This window comes from Phocoena sinus, chromosome 5, assembly GCF_008692025.1.
Source record: "Phocoena sinus isolate mPhoSin1 chromosome 5, mPhoSin1.pri, whole genome shotgun sequence".
Lineage (NCBI taxonomy): Eukaryota > Metazoa > Chordata > Mammalia > Artiodactyla > Phocoenidae > Phocoena > Phocoena sinus.
This window is the reverse complement of record NC_045767.1, coordinates 137,296,471-137,313,542: the sequence shown is the minus strand read 5'-3', so window position 1 is coordinate 137,313,542 and position 17,072 is coordinate 137,296,471. Positions and strand designations below refer to the sequence as shown.

The window sequence follows — 17,072 nt, the reverse complement described above, 5'->3', positions numbered from 1 at the left end:
GTGTCTTGCGCAGGACCTTGCCCTCAGGAACTACCCCCCATATGAGTGAGCGTGGGCTGTGCTTTCCTGTTTCCGCCCCTCCTCTTCCCCCAGTATCAGACCAGCCGTAATTCTAAGCCAATGGTAACAATGCAAGAAAGTCTTGATTTTTAAAATGACTGGATGAAATATTTTTGAACGAGAAGAGGGGAATTGAGCTCAACTGTAAAGGATGGGCAGACATTTCATAGAAAAAGAGGGATGGTGAGGACATTCCAGGTGGGAAATATGAGAAAAAGCAAAGAGCGGAGAATCCTGGCATCTTCTGGGGACACGGAAAAGAACATCCTTTAGGGGTGGAGGTTCTTGGAAAATAGTTGGCGTCAGGCTGGTGCGCAGGGTGAGGCTGCATACGAACGGTGGTGCCTGCCAGGCTGACAAGAAGGAAGGTCTGTGCAACGTGGGGAAACCGCTCTTTGCAGTGCCTTGGGTAAACCTCTCTCCCCTCCCTCCTCGCAGTTGCTCCCGGGAGCGGGCAGGATGTCTCATGCGCCCTGGGCTACTTCCCCTGTGGCAACACCACCAAATGCTTGCCTCAGCTGCTCCACTGTAATGGCGTGGACGACTGTGGAAACCAGGAGGACGAGGACAACTGTGGTGAGCGTGCCCCGAGTCACAGCTGGACGGGGGTCGGGTCACAGTAGCACCAGGGGACAGAGGACCAGGGTCAAGTTGCTGAGACCTCTCGGTACAGAGAGAAATGAGAAAACGAAGTTGAAATACAAAATATATGGCACTTAAGGAAATCTTACATTTATTTTACTAGCTTAACATATCCATTCTTATAAAGAAGATGCGGTTTTACACATATATATGTTTGTGCGTGTGTATACATAATATATACACAGTGGAATACTACTCAGCTCTAAGAAACAATGAAATGATGCCATTTGCGGCAACATGGATGGACCTAGAGGTGATCGTGCTAAGTGAAGTAAGTCAGACAAAGACAAATACTATATGATATCACCTGTATGTGGACTCTAAAATAGGACACAAATGACCTATTTACAAAACAGAAACAGAATCACAGGCATAGAAAACAAACTTATGGTTACCGAAGGGAAAAGCGTTGTAGGAGGGATAAATTAGGAGTTTGAGATTAACACATATACACCACTATATAGATAAACAACAAGGACCTAGGTATAGCACAGGGAATATATTCTTTTTTTTAATTAATTTTTATTGGAGTATAGTTGCTTTACAATGTTGTGTTAGTTTCTGCTGTACAGCAAAGTGAATCAGGTGTACATATACATAGATCCACGCTTTTTTAGATTCTTTTCCCATATAGGCCATTACAGAGTACTGAGTAGAGTTCAGCACAGGGAATATATTCTTTATCTTGTAATAAACTATAATGGAAAAGAATCTGTAAAAGAAAATATATATATATATATTTACTTACTATGACATATATATGTACAACTGAATCACGTTGCTGTACACTGGAAATTAACACAACATTGTAAATCAACTATACTTCCATTTTTTTTAAAAAAATCCATTCTTTCCTATGCATTAGCTCAGATTCTGTGGGGCAGCAATCCCAGCTGGGCTCAGCTGAGATGAGCTACACGGTCCTCTTGCCTCTGCTGTGCTTTCTCGATGCCTCTGCGGGCCTCTGTGGGTTGGCTCTGTCCCCGTGCCTGCAACCTGGGCTGAGACATCTGGGGACACTGGCCCTTCTGCCATATCCCTCCCAAAGCACGTCACAAGGCCAGCCCTGTTCCAGCAGGGGAAGTGGAGCCCTCCTCCTGCAGAGAGCAGCTCAAAGTTAAGTGCAAGGACCTCAGACAGAGGGAGGGCAGGCTGCAGCCACGCTTGACACAGTGGGTATTACATTTGCTTTTCCCACAGACATTAATATTAACTCACAGTGACTCAGAGTCCCACCTGCATGACCTTAGGAAGGTCTGTCTTTTAATTTAAATATTTCCAGGAGCAACCATGATTTGTCTATTTATCTTATTGAAACAGCAGCTGATATCTGAAGAAGTGATTTTTTTCTACATTCTCGATTTTGTAGTTATGTGTGTATGTAGGGGTGTGTGTGTGTATGTGTCCTCTTGATTCAGGGACAGTTATTCAGGAGGTGGGTAAGCTTTCCCCCATCTCCTGAAAATGTAACTGTAGTTTATTTGGGGGGGGAGATAAATTATGCAGATTTCTATATTTGGTCCTGAAGGATGTTCATTACTCTGAATCCTGGTAAATTTTAATAGAGAGAATATAACACTAGGAAAGACATTCAGGTCTATTTCTTCAAACTTAGAATTGAATTCTGATGACAAGCATGGGCATGACTCTTGTGGAAACAGTACTTAATGGGAAGCAAACTCAGGTTGGAGATGCATCCTCCGTAACTGTTTCTTCTTTCCCTCCCCTTCCTGCAGTGTTTTCCACTCTCTGCAGGTCTGTGAACAGCCTCTCCCTCTCTGTCCTGTCAGTCATTTCCATGTGTCTCCCCTTCTATTCCTCCTCTCTAGCTGCCCACCCGCATTCCTTCCTTTACTCTCTCAACTCCCCTTCTAATTTTCATCCTTCTCTTGTCCTCCATTCTTTTTCAAATCAAATCCACCTCAGTATTCATAAATTAGATTTTAATGATTATTTAGCTCACTCCATTAAGTTTATAAGCTGCTCACTGTACAGATTTTAACACCTTTACTTCCAAAGAAAAAAATCCAAGGAGTTGCTTTTAATTTCCAAGTAGCTGTAAAAACATTCCTGCCACGCCTACCCCACCCTTGGGCTGAGTTGCCCAGAAGGGTGGTTTTTATCTTATGGTCAGTGGACTCTGAGAATCAAGAAAATCTTCAGGCATGGTGCGGGCGGGGTCTGTAAATCCCCTGAAAACTATGAAATGTCGTGTATTTGTGTATATGTGCATTTTCAACAAGAAAAGTGTTCGTAACTTAACAGCTCTGCAAAATGTTTAGAGTTTTTAAAAGGCAAAAAGCTTCCTTATTCCTGCCATTGGCTAAAACAGAAATCTAGAAAAACAATTTCATCCCAAGCTGGAATCAGTCTCTCCCAACTAGCACTCTAAATCTGTCCATATAAAATCAGTAGTTGTGAGCAGTTTACGACAGTAATCGCAACAGCAACAACCTTCCCTTACCTTCTTTGATTTCTTTTTCTTTTTTTTGACAAGGAACTAATATTTATTAAGCACTTAATGTATACTAAATACCAACATTATACTTTAAATTTTTTAAATTTTATTATGGTAAGGACACTTAACATGAGATCTAGCCTTTTAAATTTTGAAGCAATTTTTAAGTCGGCCTTACTGTTTTTGTTTTTTTTTAACATCTGTATTGGAGTATAATTGCTTTACAATGGTGTGTTAGTTTCTGCTGTATAACAAAGTGAATCAGCTATACATACGCATATATCCCCATATCCTCTCCCTCTTGTGTCTCCCTCCCACCCTCCCTATCCCACCCCTGTAGGTGGGCACAAAGCACCGAGCTGATCTCCCTGTGATCTCTTTTTAAAATAGAAACAAAGTTGTAGCAAGATTCCTCAACCAGGAATCGGAAGTTTCAGGCTCAGATCCTGGAAGCGCCTCTTTCTGTCTGTTGTTACTTCAGCAAATCATTTCTTTGTGCTAAGTCCCGTTCCTTACTGTGAAACTGGAGTAACAAATTTATTGTGAAGATGAAGCGAGTTACAGGGGTAGAAATGCTTGTCATGTAACGGGCACGCAGTAAATCTGGGCAGACCAGATTACTGACTACCATACTTGGCAGTTACTCTGGAATTCACCTCTTTGAAATTCTATCCGAGGAACTTTTACATTTGATTGGACTGCAAACCAGGGAAGTACTGGTTTGTAGGTGTGAAGGGAAGTATGAAGCAAGTTGAGACAAGGTGGTGTAAGCAGTCTGTCCCCAAGATCTTGCTAATATATCATCTTAGGGATCTCGGACGTGAGCAGGGAATGGTGTGTACTACTAACTTTTATGAAAAAGAAATATTCAGAGCATGGATCAAATAAGTTCTAGCTACATGTACGTATAAATACCTTAAATATTAGCATGTGAAAATAAACAGCATTTGTTTAATCAACTATTACTAATTATTAAAAATACAGGGGACATTTGGAAAGCAATTAATATTTTAAAAACGAAAAAGAGTACGCTCTTTTAAAATCTTTGTATTCACCATTGTTGACATTTTAAAATCCCCACGTCCAATTTCGGAAATATGGGGAAAATCATAATCCACTCTTACGAAGACATGTCTTTGTAACAAATATTATGTTAACCTGTTCCTGGTCTTCTTATGCCAGGATCACATAACTCTCCTGAAATTCACCTAGACCAGCAGATCCCCAAATGTAGTTCAGGACCAAACCCATCAGCGGCATCTAGGAAGTTGTTAGAAATGCAGGTTCTCAGGCTCCACCCCAGCCCTATGGACTCAGAAACTCTGCCACTGGCCCTGCAGTTTCTATAAGCTCTTTGTGTCATTCAGATGCACAGCAGACTTTGAGAACCACTGATCTAAACCCAAGTGCGCAGGAAGTAAGGGATGCACGCGAAACAGTAGCCACAGCAGAACTAAACTTAAATCAAGACTTCAGTATGGCATGCAAGCATTCTAGCTTGCTACCAAACTCCAAGATTACAATTATTATCAATTTTTTTGTTTCTATAAGAAAAATTGACACTCTACTAGTGGCAGTCATCTGGAAATTCCAAAAAATTGAACTACACTCAAAACCTCAAAGATGGCCAGTTGAGATGTGCTGCTATTCATGCATGAAAGGGTTGGAACTTCCCAAGAGGAATGTCAGAATTTCACACCATTTTTACAGTCCAGGTCATAAAAATTATGAGATGTAGTTATTCCTTCCTGCTTCTCATTACTTTAATTTCCTTCACTAGCTGTGGTTTTTTCCTTCATTTTGTAGTGTCTGGATAATTTATGCTCCCCCAGCTGTTCATTTTTAAGACATCCATATTTAAATTTGGTCTAAAATGACCATGTCAGAAAGTTGGTCCTTTTCAGAATATGTCAACCTCATGCATATTTGAATAAGCAGCATTAAATATATTTGCAATCACATAAAATACAATATCTTAGATATAAAAGGAAAACCCACAGCTAAAAATCACTTTCAGAGTGATCATTTACAGCTTAGTATATTGTCAAATAAAAAATCTTTTTCTGGGCTTCCCTGGTGGCGCAGTGGTTGAGAGTCCGCCTGACGATGCAGGGGACACGGGTTCGTGCCCTGATCTGGGAAGATCCCACATGCCGCAAAGCGGCTGGTCCCGTGAGCCATGGCTGCTGAGCCTGCGCGTCCGGAGCCTGTGCTCCGCAAGGGGAGAGGCCACAACAGTGAGAGGCCCACGTACAGCAAAATAAAAAAAAAAAAAAAAAAAAAATCTTTTTCTAATGGAAGGGGGGACTTTTTTCTTGGTTAGACCTTTTAAAAGATACATCCTAAATAAAGTAGCTCCAAAAAGCTCTCCCTTATTCCCTTAAGCTACTTAACCTTGACACCAATAGTAATTATTAAAGTGGAGAAAAAAGTCAAACGGAAATAGTGGTAATAAAATTTAAGGAAGTCACTTAAAAAAAATGAAACACCATCAAATAAGTTAAACTGCCTCCCCATGGATTGAACTATAATATAAACGAATTATATTTAGAAAGAACTGTTACTTTTGTATTATCACAGCCATCTTAAACAAGTAGTCTAATTTGACTATAATTTTCCAGTTCTCTTAGAAAACCCACAGAAAACAAAAGAATATAAAATATTTTTAAAAAGTAAAACATCTCAGTACAAAAAGCATAAGGTATCTAATCACTGAACATTTTTTATGGACACAATGCAAGGAAAAGTTTAAATCAAGTTTCTGATATAAAATGATTAAAGTTTTCAGTTGCATTCACAAGGATCCCTTCTTTCTAAAATATCTGGGCAATACAGAATTTATATATATATGTCTACTGGCAGTTACTCTGGAGTTCACATCTTTTTCATTCTATCCCAGGAATTGTTTACATTTGACTGAACTCCAAACCAGGGAAGTCCTGGTCAAAATTGATTGCACCGTTTTTATACCTTTGATCTTTACTGATAAACTCCAATATGGAAATGTACAAATTTTTCCCGAATTATGCCATTTGATATAATTCCCATATGTTTCTGCCATATATTACTAACCCATTTATTCATCTCCATGCAGAACTATCACAGACGCAATCAGAAAAGAGGCCAAAAAAGAAATCTTTGATTAGAGTAGTGTTTAGTGTGACAATGACGAACCAAAAAAGGAGGGACCATTCAGTGTTTCAGCTAAAACTCTTAGATACTTGGGAGAATAGGTCTGGGTAAATACCAAGGGAACCTGATTACAAAAAGGTGTGAGAGTCTCATTCAGGAATTATCTTTGTCGATTTCAAACTGAGTGCCAACTTGGTAGTAAAAGTGAAATATTAAAATAGCATCAGAGGGGTGGGACTCCGTCCCTGCGTCTGACACCCTCACATCTTACTTCTCTCGGCCTTCATTCTCTACTCTTGGAAAACGGAGATCAGCAACATTATAATGAATGTGCTTTGCGATCTCATGATGGTCTATAGTATGCGTTAAATAGAATTTTGGCCGGGAAAGTAGAATCTTATAACCTGAAGCACTTTAAAAATAGCAAAGGATTGAAGACCTTCAAGATGGCAGAAGAGTAAGACGCGGAGATCACCTTCCTCCCCACAGATACACCAGAAAGACATCTACCCGTGGAACAACCCCCACAGAACACCTACTGAACGCTGGCAGAAGACCTCAGACCTCCCAAAAGGCAAGAAACTCCCCACATACCTGGGTAGGGCAAAAGAATAAAGAATAAACAGAGACAAAAGGATAGGGACGGGACCTGCATCTCTGGGAGGGAGCCGTGAAGGAGGAAGGGTTTCCACACACTAGGAGCCCCTTCGCGGGTGGAGACTCCGGGTGGCGGAGCAGGGAAGCTTCGGAGCCGCGGAGGAGAGCGCAGCCACAGGGGTGCGGGGGCCAAAGCGGAGAGATTCCCACACAGGGGATCAGGGCCGACCGGCACTCAGCCCGAGAGGCTTGTCTGCTCACCCGCCGGAGTGGACGCGGGCTGGGAGCTGAGGCTCAGGCTTCGGTCGGAGCGCAGGGAGAGGACTGGGGTTGGCGGCGTGAACACAGCCTGCAGGGGTTAGTGCGCCACGGCTAGCCGAGAGGAGTCCAGGGAAAACTCTGGACCTGCCGAAGAGGCAAGAGACTTTTTCTTACCTCTTTGTTTCCTGGTGCACGAGAAGAGGGGATTCAGAGCGCTGCTTAAAGGAGCTCCAGAGATGGGCGCGAGCCGCGGCTAAAAGCGCGGACCCCAGAGACGGGCTTGAGACGCTAAGGCTGCTGCTGCTGCTGCCGCCACCAAGAAGCCTGTGTGTGAGCACAGGTCACTCTCCACAACCCCCTTCCGGGGAGCCTGTGCAGCCCGCCACTGCCAGGGTCCCGGGATCCAGGAACAGCTTTCCCGGAAGAACGCACGGCGCGCCCCACGCCGGTGCAACGTCATGCCGCCCTCTGCCGCCGCAGGCCCGCCCCGCACTCCGTACCCCTCCCTCCCCGCCGGCCTGAGTGAGCCACAGACCCCGAATCAGCGGCTCCTTTAACCCCGTCCCGTCTGAGCGAAGAACAGACGCCCTCAGGCGACCTACACGCAGAGGCGGGGCCAAATCCAAAGCTGAGCCCCGGGAGCTGTGCGAACAAAGAAGAGAAAGGGAAATCTCTCCCAGCAGCCTCAGAAACAGCGGATTAAAGCTCCACCATCAACTTGATGTACCTGCATCTGTGGAATACCTGAATAGACAACGAATCATCCCAAATTGAAGAGGTGGACTTTGGGAGCAGCTATATATTTTTTTCCTTTTTCTCTTTTTGTGTGGGTGTATGTGTATGCTTCTGTGTGTCATTTGTCTGTAAAGCATTGATTTTACAATTTGTCCTAGGGTTCTGTCTGTCCGTTGTTTTTCTTTTTTTTTTTAGTATAGTTTTAGGAATTGTTATCATTGGTAGATATGTTTTTGGGTTTGGATGCTCTCTTCTTTCTTTTTTTAAATTACTTTTTAATTTTTTAATAGTTATTTTTTATTTTAATAACTTTATTTTATGTAATTTTATTCTTTCTTTCTTTCTTTTTTCCTCCCTTTTCTTCTGAGCCGAGTGGCCGAAAGGGTCTTGGTGCTCCGGCCAATTGTCAGGCCTGTGCCTCTGAGGTGGGAGAGCCGAGTTCAGGACACTGGCCCACAAGAGACCTCCTGGCTCCACATAATATCAAACGGCAAAAACTCTCCCAGAGATCTCCCTCTCAACGCTAAGACCCAGCTCCATTCAACGACCAGCAAGCTACAGTGCAGGACACCCTATGCCAAACAACTAGCAAGACAGGAACACAACCCCACCCATTAGCAGACAGGATGCCTAAAATCATAAAAAGGTCACAGACACCCCAAAACACACCACCAGACGTGGACCTGCCCAACCAGAAAAACAAGATCCATGCTCATCTACCAGAACAAAGGGACTAGTGCCATCCACTAGGAAGCCTACACAACCCACTGAACCAACCTTAGCCACTGGGGGCAGACACCAAAAACAACAGCAACTACTAACCTGCAGCCTGCGAAAAGGAGACCCCAAACACAGTAAGTTAAGCAAAATGAGAAGACAGAGAAACACACAGCAGATGAAGCAGCAAGGTAAAAACCCACCAGACCTAACAAAGGAAGAGGAAATAGGCAGTCTACCTGAAATAGAATTCAGAGTCCTGATAGTAAAAATGATCAAAAATCTTGGAAATAGAATGGAGAAATACAAGAAATGTTTAACAAGGAGAACTAAACAGCAAACAATGATGTATAACACAATAAATGAAATTTTAAATTCTCTAGAAAAAATCAGTAGCAGAATAACTGAGGCAGAGGATAAGTGACCTGGAAGATAAAATAGTGGAAATATCTACTGCAGAGCAGAATAAGGATAAAAGAATGAAGAGAATTGAGAACAGTCTCAGAGACTTCTGGGACAACATTAAACCCACCAACATTCGAATTATAGGGGTCCCAGATGAAGAAGAGAAAAAGAGAATCACCAAGAAAATATTTGAAGAGATTATAGTTGAAAAAAAGGAGATAGTTAATCAAGTGCAGGAAGTGTAGAGAGTCCCATACAGGATAAATCCACAGAGAAACACACCAAGACACATATCAATCAAACTACCAAAAATTAAATACAAAGAACAAATATTAAAAGCAGCAAGGGAAAAACAGCAAATAACATGCAAGGGAATCCCCATAAGGTTAACAGCTGATCTTTCAGCAGAAACTCTGCAAGCCAGAAGAGAGTGGCAGGACATATTTAAAGTGATGAAAGGGAAAAACCTACAACTAAGATTACTCTACCCAGCAAGGATCTCATTCAGATTCAATAGAGATATTAAAATCTTTACAGGCAAGCAAAAGCTAAGAGAATTCAGCACCACCAAATCAGCTTTACAACAGATGCTAAAGGAACTTCTCTAGGCAGGAAAGAAAAGAAAAGGAAAAGACCTACAAAAACCAACCCAAAAAATTAAGAAAATGGTAATAGGAACACACATATCAATAACTACCTTAAATGTAAATGGATTAAATGCTCCAACCAAAAGACATAGACTGGCTGAATGGATAAAAAAACAAGACCCGTACATATGCTGTCTACAAGAGGCCCACTTCAGACCTAGGGACACATACAGACTGAAAGTGAGGGGATGGAAAAAGATATTCCATGCAAATGGAAATCAATAGAAAGCTGGAGTAGTAATTCTCATATCAGACAAAATTGACCTTAAAATAAAGACTACTGCAAGAGACAAAGAGGGACACTACATAATGATCAAGGGATCCATCCAAGAAGAAGATATAACAATTGTAAATATTTAGGCACCCAACATAGGAGCACCTCAATACATAAGGCAAATGCTAACAGCCATAAAAGGGGAGATCGACAGTAACACAATCATAGTAGGGGACTTTAACACCTCACTTTCAACAATGGACAGAGCATCCAAAATGAAAATAAATAAGGAAACACAAGCTTTAAATGATACATTAAACAAGATAGACTTAATTGATATTTATAGGACATTCCATCCAAAAATAACAGAATACATTTTCTTCTCAAGTGCTCATGGAACATTCTTCAGGATAGATCATATCTTGGGTCACAAATCAAGCCTTGGTAAATTTAAGAAAATTGAAATAGTATAAAGTATCATTTCTGACCACAACGTTATGAGACTAGATATCAATTACAGGAAAAAAATCTGTAAAAATACAAATTCATGGAAGCGAAACAATACACTCTTTAATGACCAAGAGATCACTGAAGAAATCAAAGAGGAAGTCAAAAAGTACCTAGAAACAAATGACAATGAAAACACGGTACCGAAAACCTATGGGATGCAGCAAAAGCAGTTCCAAGAGGGAAGTTTATAGCAATACAATCCTATCTCGGGAACCAGGAAACATCTCAAACAACCTAACCTTAAACCTAAAGCAATTAGAGAAAGAATAACAAAAAAAAAAAACCCAAAGGAAGCAAAAGGAAAGAAATCATAAAGATCATATGACAAATAAATGAAAAAGAAATGAAGAAAACAATAGCGGAGATCAATAAAACTAAAAGCTGATTCTTTGAGAAAATAAACAAAATTGATAAACCATTAGCCAGACTTCTCAAAAAAAAAAAAAGGGAGAAGACTCAAATCAATAGAATTAGAAATGAAAAATGAGAAGTAACAACTGATACTACATTACTACAAGCAAGTGTATGCCAATAAAATAGACAACCTGGAAGAAATAGACAAATTCTTAGAAATGCAAAACCTTCCAAGACCGAACCAGGAAGAAATAGAAAATACGAACAGACCAATCACAAGCACTGAAATTGAGTCTGTGATTAAAAATCTTCCAACAAACAAAAGCCCAGGACCAGATGCCTTCAGAGGCGAATTCTGTCAAACATTTAGAGAAGAGCTAGCAGCTATCCTTCTCAAACTCTTCCAAAATATAGCAGAGGGAGGAACACTCCCAAACTCATTCTACGAGGCCACCATCACCCTGATACCAAAACCAGACAAAGATGTCACAAAGAAAGAAAACTACAGGCCAATATCACTGATAAACACAGATGCAAAAATCCTCAACAAAGTAGTAGCAAACACAATCCAACAGCACATTAAAAGGATCATACACCATGATCAAGTGGGGTTTATCCTAGGAATGCAAGGATTCTTTGGTATACGCAAATCAATCAATGTGATACACCATATTAACAAATTGAAGGAGAAAAACCATATGATCATCTCAGTAGTTGCAGAAAAAGCTTTCAACAAAATTCAATATCCATTTATGATAAAAGCCCTCCAAAAAGTAGGCATAGAGGGAACTTACCTCAACATAACACAGGCCATATATTACAAACCCACAGCCAACATCATTCTCAATGGTGAAAACCTGAAAACATTTCCACTAAGATCAGGAGCAAGACAAGGTTGTGCGCTCTCACCACTGTTATTCAACATAGTTTTGGAAGTTTTAGCCACAGCAATCAGAGACAAAAAAGAAATAAAAGGAATCCAAACTGGAAAAGAAGAACTAAAGCTGCCACTGTTTGCAGATAACATGATACTATACATAGAGAATCCTAAAGACGCTACCAGAAAACTACTAGAGCTAATCCATGAATTTGGTAAAGTAGCAGGATACAAAATTAATGCACAGAAATCTCTTGCATTCCTACACACTAATGATGGAAAATCTGAAAGAGAAATTAAGGAAACACTCCCATTTACCATTGCAACAAAAAGAATAAAATACCTAGGAATAAACCTACCTAAGGAGACAAAAGACTTGTATGCAGAAAACTATAAGACACTGATGAAAGAAATTAAAGATGATACAAACAGATGGAGAGATATACCATGTTCTTGGATGGGAAGAATCAACATTGTGAAAATGACTATACTATCCAAAGCAATCTACAGATTCAATGCAATCCCTATCAAACTGCCAATGGCATTATTCACAGAACTAGAACAAAAAATTTCACAATTTGTATGGAAACACAAAAGACCCCGAATAGCCAAAGCAATCTTGAGAAAGAAAAACGCAGCTGGAGGAATCAGACTCCCTGACTTCAGACTATACTACAAAGCTACAGTAATCAAGACAGTATGGTACTGGCACAAAAACAGAAATATAGATCAATGGAACAGGATAGAAAGCCCAGAGATAAACCCACACACATATGGTCACCTTATCTTTGATAAAGGAGGCAAGAGTATACAATGGAGTAAAGACAGGCTCTTCAATCAGTGGTGCTGGGAAACCTGGACGGCCACATGTAAAATAATGATATTAGAATGCTCCCTAACACCATACACTAAAACGAACTCAAAATGGATTAGAGACCTAAATTTAAGGGCAGACACTATAAAACTCTTAGAGGAAAGCACAAGCAGAACACTCTATGACATAAATCACAGCAAGATCCTTTTTGACCCACCTCCTAGAGAAATGGAAATAAAAACAAAAATAAACAAATAGGACCTAATGAAACTTAAAAGCTTTTGCACAGCAAAGGAAACCATAAACAAGATGAAAAGACAACCCTCAGAATGGGAGAAAATATTTGCCAACGAATCAATGGACAAAGGATTAATCTCCAAAATTTACAAGCAGCTCATGCAGCTCAATATCCAAAAGACAAACAACCCAATCCAAAAATGGGCAGAAGACCTAAATAGACATTTCTCCAAAGAAGATATACAGATTGCCAACAAACACACAAAAGGATGCTCAACATCACTACTCATTAGAGAAATGCAAATCAGAACTACAATGAGGTATCACCTCACTCCAGTTAGAACGGCCATCATCAAAAATCTACAAACAATAAATGCTGGAGAGGGTGTGGAGAAAAGAGAACCCTCTTTCACTCTTGGTGGGAATGTAAATTGATACAGCCACTATGGAGAACAGAAGGGAGGTTCCTTAAAAAACTAAAAATAGAACTACCATACAACCCAGCAATCCCACTACTGGGCATATACCCTGAGAAAACCATAATTCAAAAAGAGCCATGTCCACAATGTTCACTGAAGAACTATTTACAATAGCCAGGACATGGAAGCAACCTAAGTGTCCATCGATGAATGGATAAAGAAGATGTGGCACATCTATACAATGGAATATTACTCAGCCTTAAAAAGAAATGAAATTGAGTTATTTGTAGTGAGGTGGATGGACCTAGAGTCTGTCATACAGAGTGAAGTAAGTCAGAAAGAGAAAAACAAGTGCCGTATGCTAGCATATATATGTGGAATGTAAAAAAAAAAAAAAAAAAAAAATGTTCTGAAGAACCTAGGGGCAGGACAGGAATAAAGACGCAGATGTAGAGAATGGACTTGAGGACACAGGGAGGGGGAAGGGTAAGCTGGGACGAAGTGAGATAGTGGCATTGACATATATACACTCCCAAATGTAAAATAGATAGCTAACGGGAAGCAGCCGCATAGCACAGGGAAATCAGCTCGGTGCTTTGTGACCACCTAGAGAGGTGGGGTTTGTAGGGTGGGAGGGAGATGCAAGAGGGAGGAGATATGGTGATATATGTATATGTATTTAAAAAATAAAATAAAGTACCATCAAATTCTCAAATGCTATGAAATTTATTGATTACATCCAGGCTTTTATTTTAAAGGAACTCTTTGAGTTTCCAGATTAGAATTTGCTAGCACTCCTTCTGTATTATAAACAAATGGCCGTGCAGAAAAAGGCTCCCCATCACAGTCATGCTAACCTATCCTCATCCCAGTTGCAGGCAGGTTGAATCACTCCACCATGAAGACCCAAGTTCAGATGCTCGCCTCGGCAGCCTCTGGACATCACCCTGCTCTGCACTTTAACAGCCTTGTCTACAGGAAAAGGATGCAGACATTGGTTCCTCTGTTTCCGTATTTGTATTCCTTTGATCCACAGGGAAAACGGAAGCTTCCTCTAATACATTTTGGGTGATGCAGTAAGTCAGAATCTGCTAAAAATGTATGTCCACCCAGAACCTCAGAATGTGACCTTATGTGGAAATAGGATCTTTGCAAATATAATGAAGGTGAGGAGTTTCTGATTTCCCCCTGGTTCAGCCCAGGCAGACCTTTCCCCTCTCCCTTTCTGGTCCAAGTCTCTCGTCTGGTCTGGGAACAGCAGAGCCCAGCTCTTCTTTATTTGTTTTTCCTCATCTATTGTCAGTGCTCAAACCTGGGCCTTTGACAATCAAATACTAAGAATTTGATTCTTTTGTTATCTGCAGACATCTGTGTCATCCCTTTTCCAAGGCAATGAAGGTGGAAAATTCTAGCCTCTTGCTATAGGAAAAGGGCAGAGTGCAAGGAATTCAAGGGAAAGGAAACTTTATTAATAACCCCGATTATTTGCCTGTCACTAATCTATGAGAATTAGACAAACAGTATTTATTTATGGGTATGATGGTGATGATACATACCTTTTAATAGGATTATAAGAATGTTTGAAGTGTATTCAAAGATCCTTTTAATTTTTAATTGGGCCTGCATTTAAAATTCTGGAACACTAAATATCCCTTCATTTCCTTTTACACAGCTGTCAGGATGATGGCAATGCCAGGCAGTTTGATGTAGAACTTCCCTGTTCTCATTTTAGAATATTCCATTAAAGTTGGTAGTTTGTCTTTTTTAAGGTCAAAAAGACAGGAGGGAAAGTGACACAAGTCATAAATACGTGTGTTGATACACAACTATGCATTGTACATTCAAAAATGACTGGTTTCCTATTTATTATTCTCAAAATAGAGTTGGAAAAATGCATGTAGCTGAACCCCTGGCTTTTCTATAAATACAAACCTCGTTTTAACTTCAAATATGTTTATCCAACAATGCTTCAAAGATGTTTAAGTTAACTCCACAAAGACTTTCAGCTCAGAACGCTTCCTATGAGATAGGACACAAAAGACAGTTTCTGTAGTGGCTTCAATTTCTTTTAAAACATCCCCGGGATAATGTCACAGCCTTAATTTCTTCAGAGTTGCCTCTAAAGGTACTCAGAAATAGAGTCACAGATGTAGAAAACAAACTTATGGTTACCAAGTGGGAAAGGCAGGGAGGGATAAATTGGGAGATTGGGATTGACATATACACACTACTGTATATAAAATAGATAATCAACAAGGACCTACTGTATAGCACAGGGAACTCTACTCAATACTCTGTAATGACTTATATGGAAAAGAATCTTAAAAAGAGTGGATATATGTATATGTATAACTGATTCACTTTGTGTACAGCAGAAACTAACACAACATTTTAAATCAACTATCATCCAATAAAAATTAATTTAAAAAATAAAATAAAAGTACCCAGAAAGAGGCATATGTATTCCGTCAGCAAACAGCTATTGTCATTCAAATTCAAGGAGATCTCACACTACTGGTCTGATGAATTGGTCTGTCTGACCAGGCGACACCTCAAGGTCTATTTTAATGGCCCAGGGCACCTCTACTCTGGGCATCATTAATTTCTGAGAAAGAGATGTTCCACTGTGTCCCAAGAATGGGTGCTGAGAATTGAGGAAATATCTGAGAATCAGGGATCCTCTGCTTGGCATAAATCCACACTTTATAAATTAACCGCATTGTAGCCAATAGGATTTATGCCTTCAGTTTCATCAAAGTGTAGAACATTTAACACACAGCATCATGGCACCCTTCTTTGTCCTGGCTCCCTCTCTGACAGAGGCATGAGTCCCTCGACTTTGAATACTCAAAATCCAAACATGAAAGGAGCCCAGGAATGACCCCTGCAAACCTACAGGACTGTTTGGGGACCGTGATCTGGCACAGCTGGCTGGTGAGAGGTGCAGAGTCCTGAGCTCCACCCCCAGAAACATTGATCTAGTAGGTAAGAATGGGGCCCAGAAATCTGCATTTTAACACAGTGGGTGAGTAGCACACCTGTCAAAGTTTTGAAATGATTCACTTCCCAACGCAGACAATTTTATTACCAAATTCAGAACCCCTTGAAAGTGATTAATTAGAGTGATTAATTCAGACGTTAGCAGGTATCAGATCAGCTGGAGGGCTTGTTAAAATGCAGAATGCTGGACCCCATCTACAGAGTTTCTAATTGAAAGCTCCTGGAGTGGAGCCCAAGAATTTGCTTTTCTGTGAAGCTCCCAAGTGATACTGATGCTACTTGTCCCAGATCTGCACTTTGAAAACCACTCATCTAGACTTTTATTTTTAACTTTTTATTTTATATTGGAGTATAGCCAATTAACAATGTTGTAATAGTTTCACAACAAAGCGACCCAGCCATACATATACATGTATCCATCCTCCCCCAAACTCCCCTCCCATCCAGGCTGCCACATCACATTGAGTAGAGTTCCCTGTGCTGTACAGTAGGTCCTTGTTGGTTACCCATTTTAAATATAGTAGTGTATACATGTCAATCCCAAACTCCCTCCCCTCCACCCGTCTCCTCTGGTAACCGTAAGTTCATTCTCAAAGTCTGTGAGTCTTTTTGTGCAAATACAGAAGCAAACAGTTCCCAACATGTATTAAAATATGGCATATAAAAGGGTTAAACAAAATTAAAGCTATTTCTTTGAGGCTGATTTCCTTTCATCGTACTAGCCTGCATTATTAATTCCAAGTGGGGATACAGGATTCAGCATTTCCCAAACATATTTAACCACAGAACTCTCTTCTCAAGAAGAATCCTGGGAAGCAGTTTGAGGAAAGCCTAATATAGCACCGTCACAACTATGCAGTGCCTTCAAGAAACTTGGACCTTTCCCATTCCCATCCAGACGTCAACCCTTGACACGCCACACACCCACCCCCGGCGCCAATGCCGGGGAATGCGAGAGCATGGAGAAGAGAGATGCATTCTCCAGAACTCAGA

General features: G+C 40.6%; 1 protein-coding gene across 3 annotated transcripts in view; it reads left to right on the top strand.

Moving 5' to 3' along the window:
* Positions 1–512: 512 nt before the first annotated feature.
* RXFP1 (relaxin family peptide receptor 1) overlaps positions 513–17,072 on the top strand; it is a 64,781-nt gene continuing 48,221 nt past the window's right edge. For 2 of the 3 annotated variants that reach the window (XM_032632738.1, XM_032632736.1), the window contains exon 1: positions 519–636. The gene's annotated coding sequence lies outside the window, so the exon portion shown is untranslated. Of the gene's footprint in view, positions 637–17,072 lie in introns of all 3 variants that reach the window. The other variant, XM_032632737.1, reaches the window with a different exon arrangement.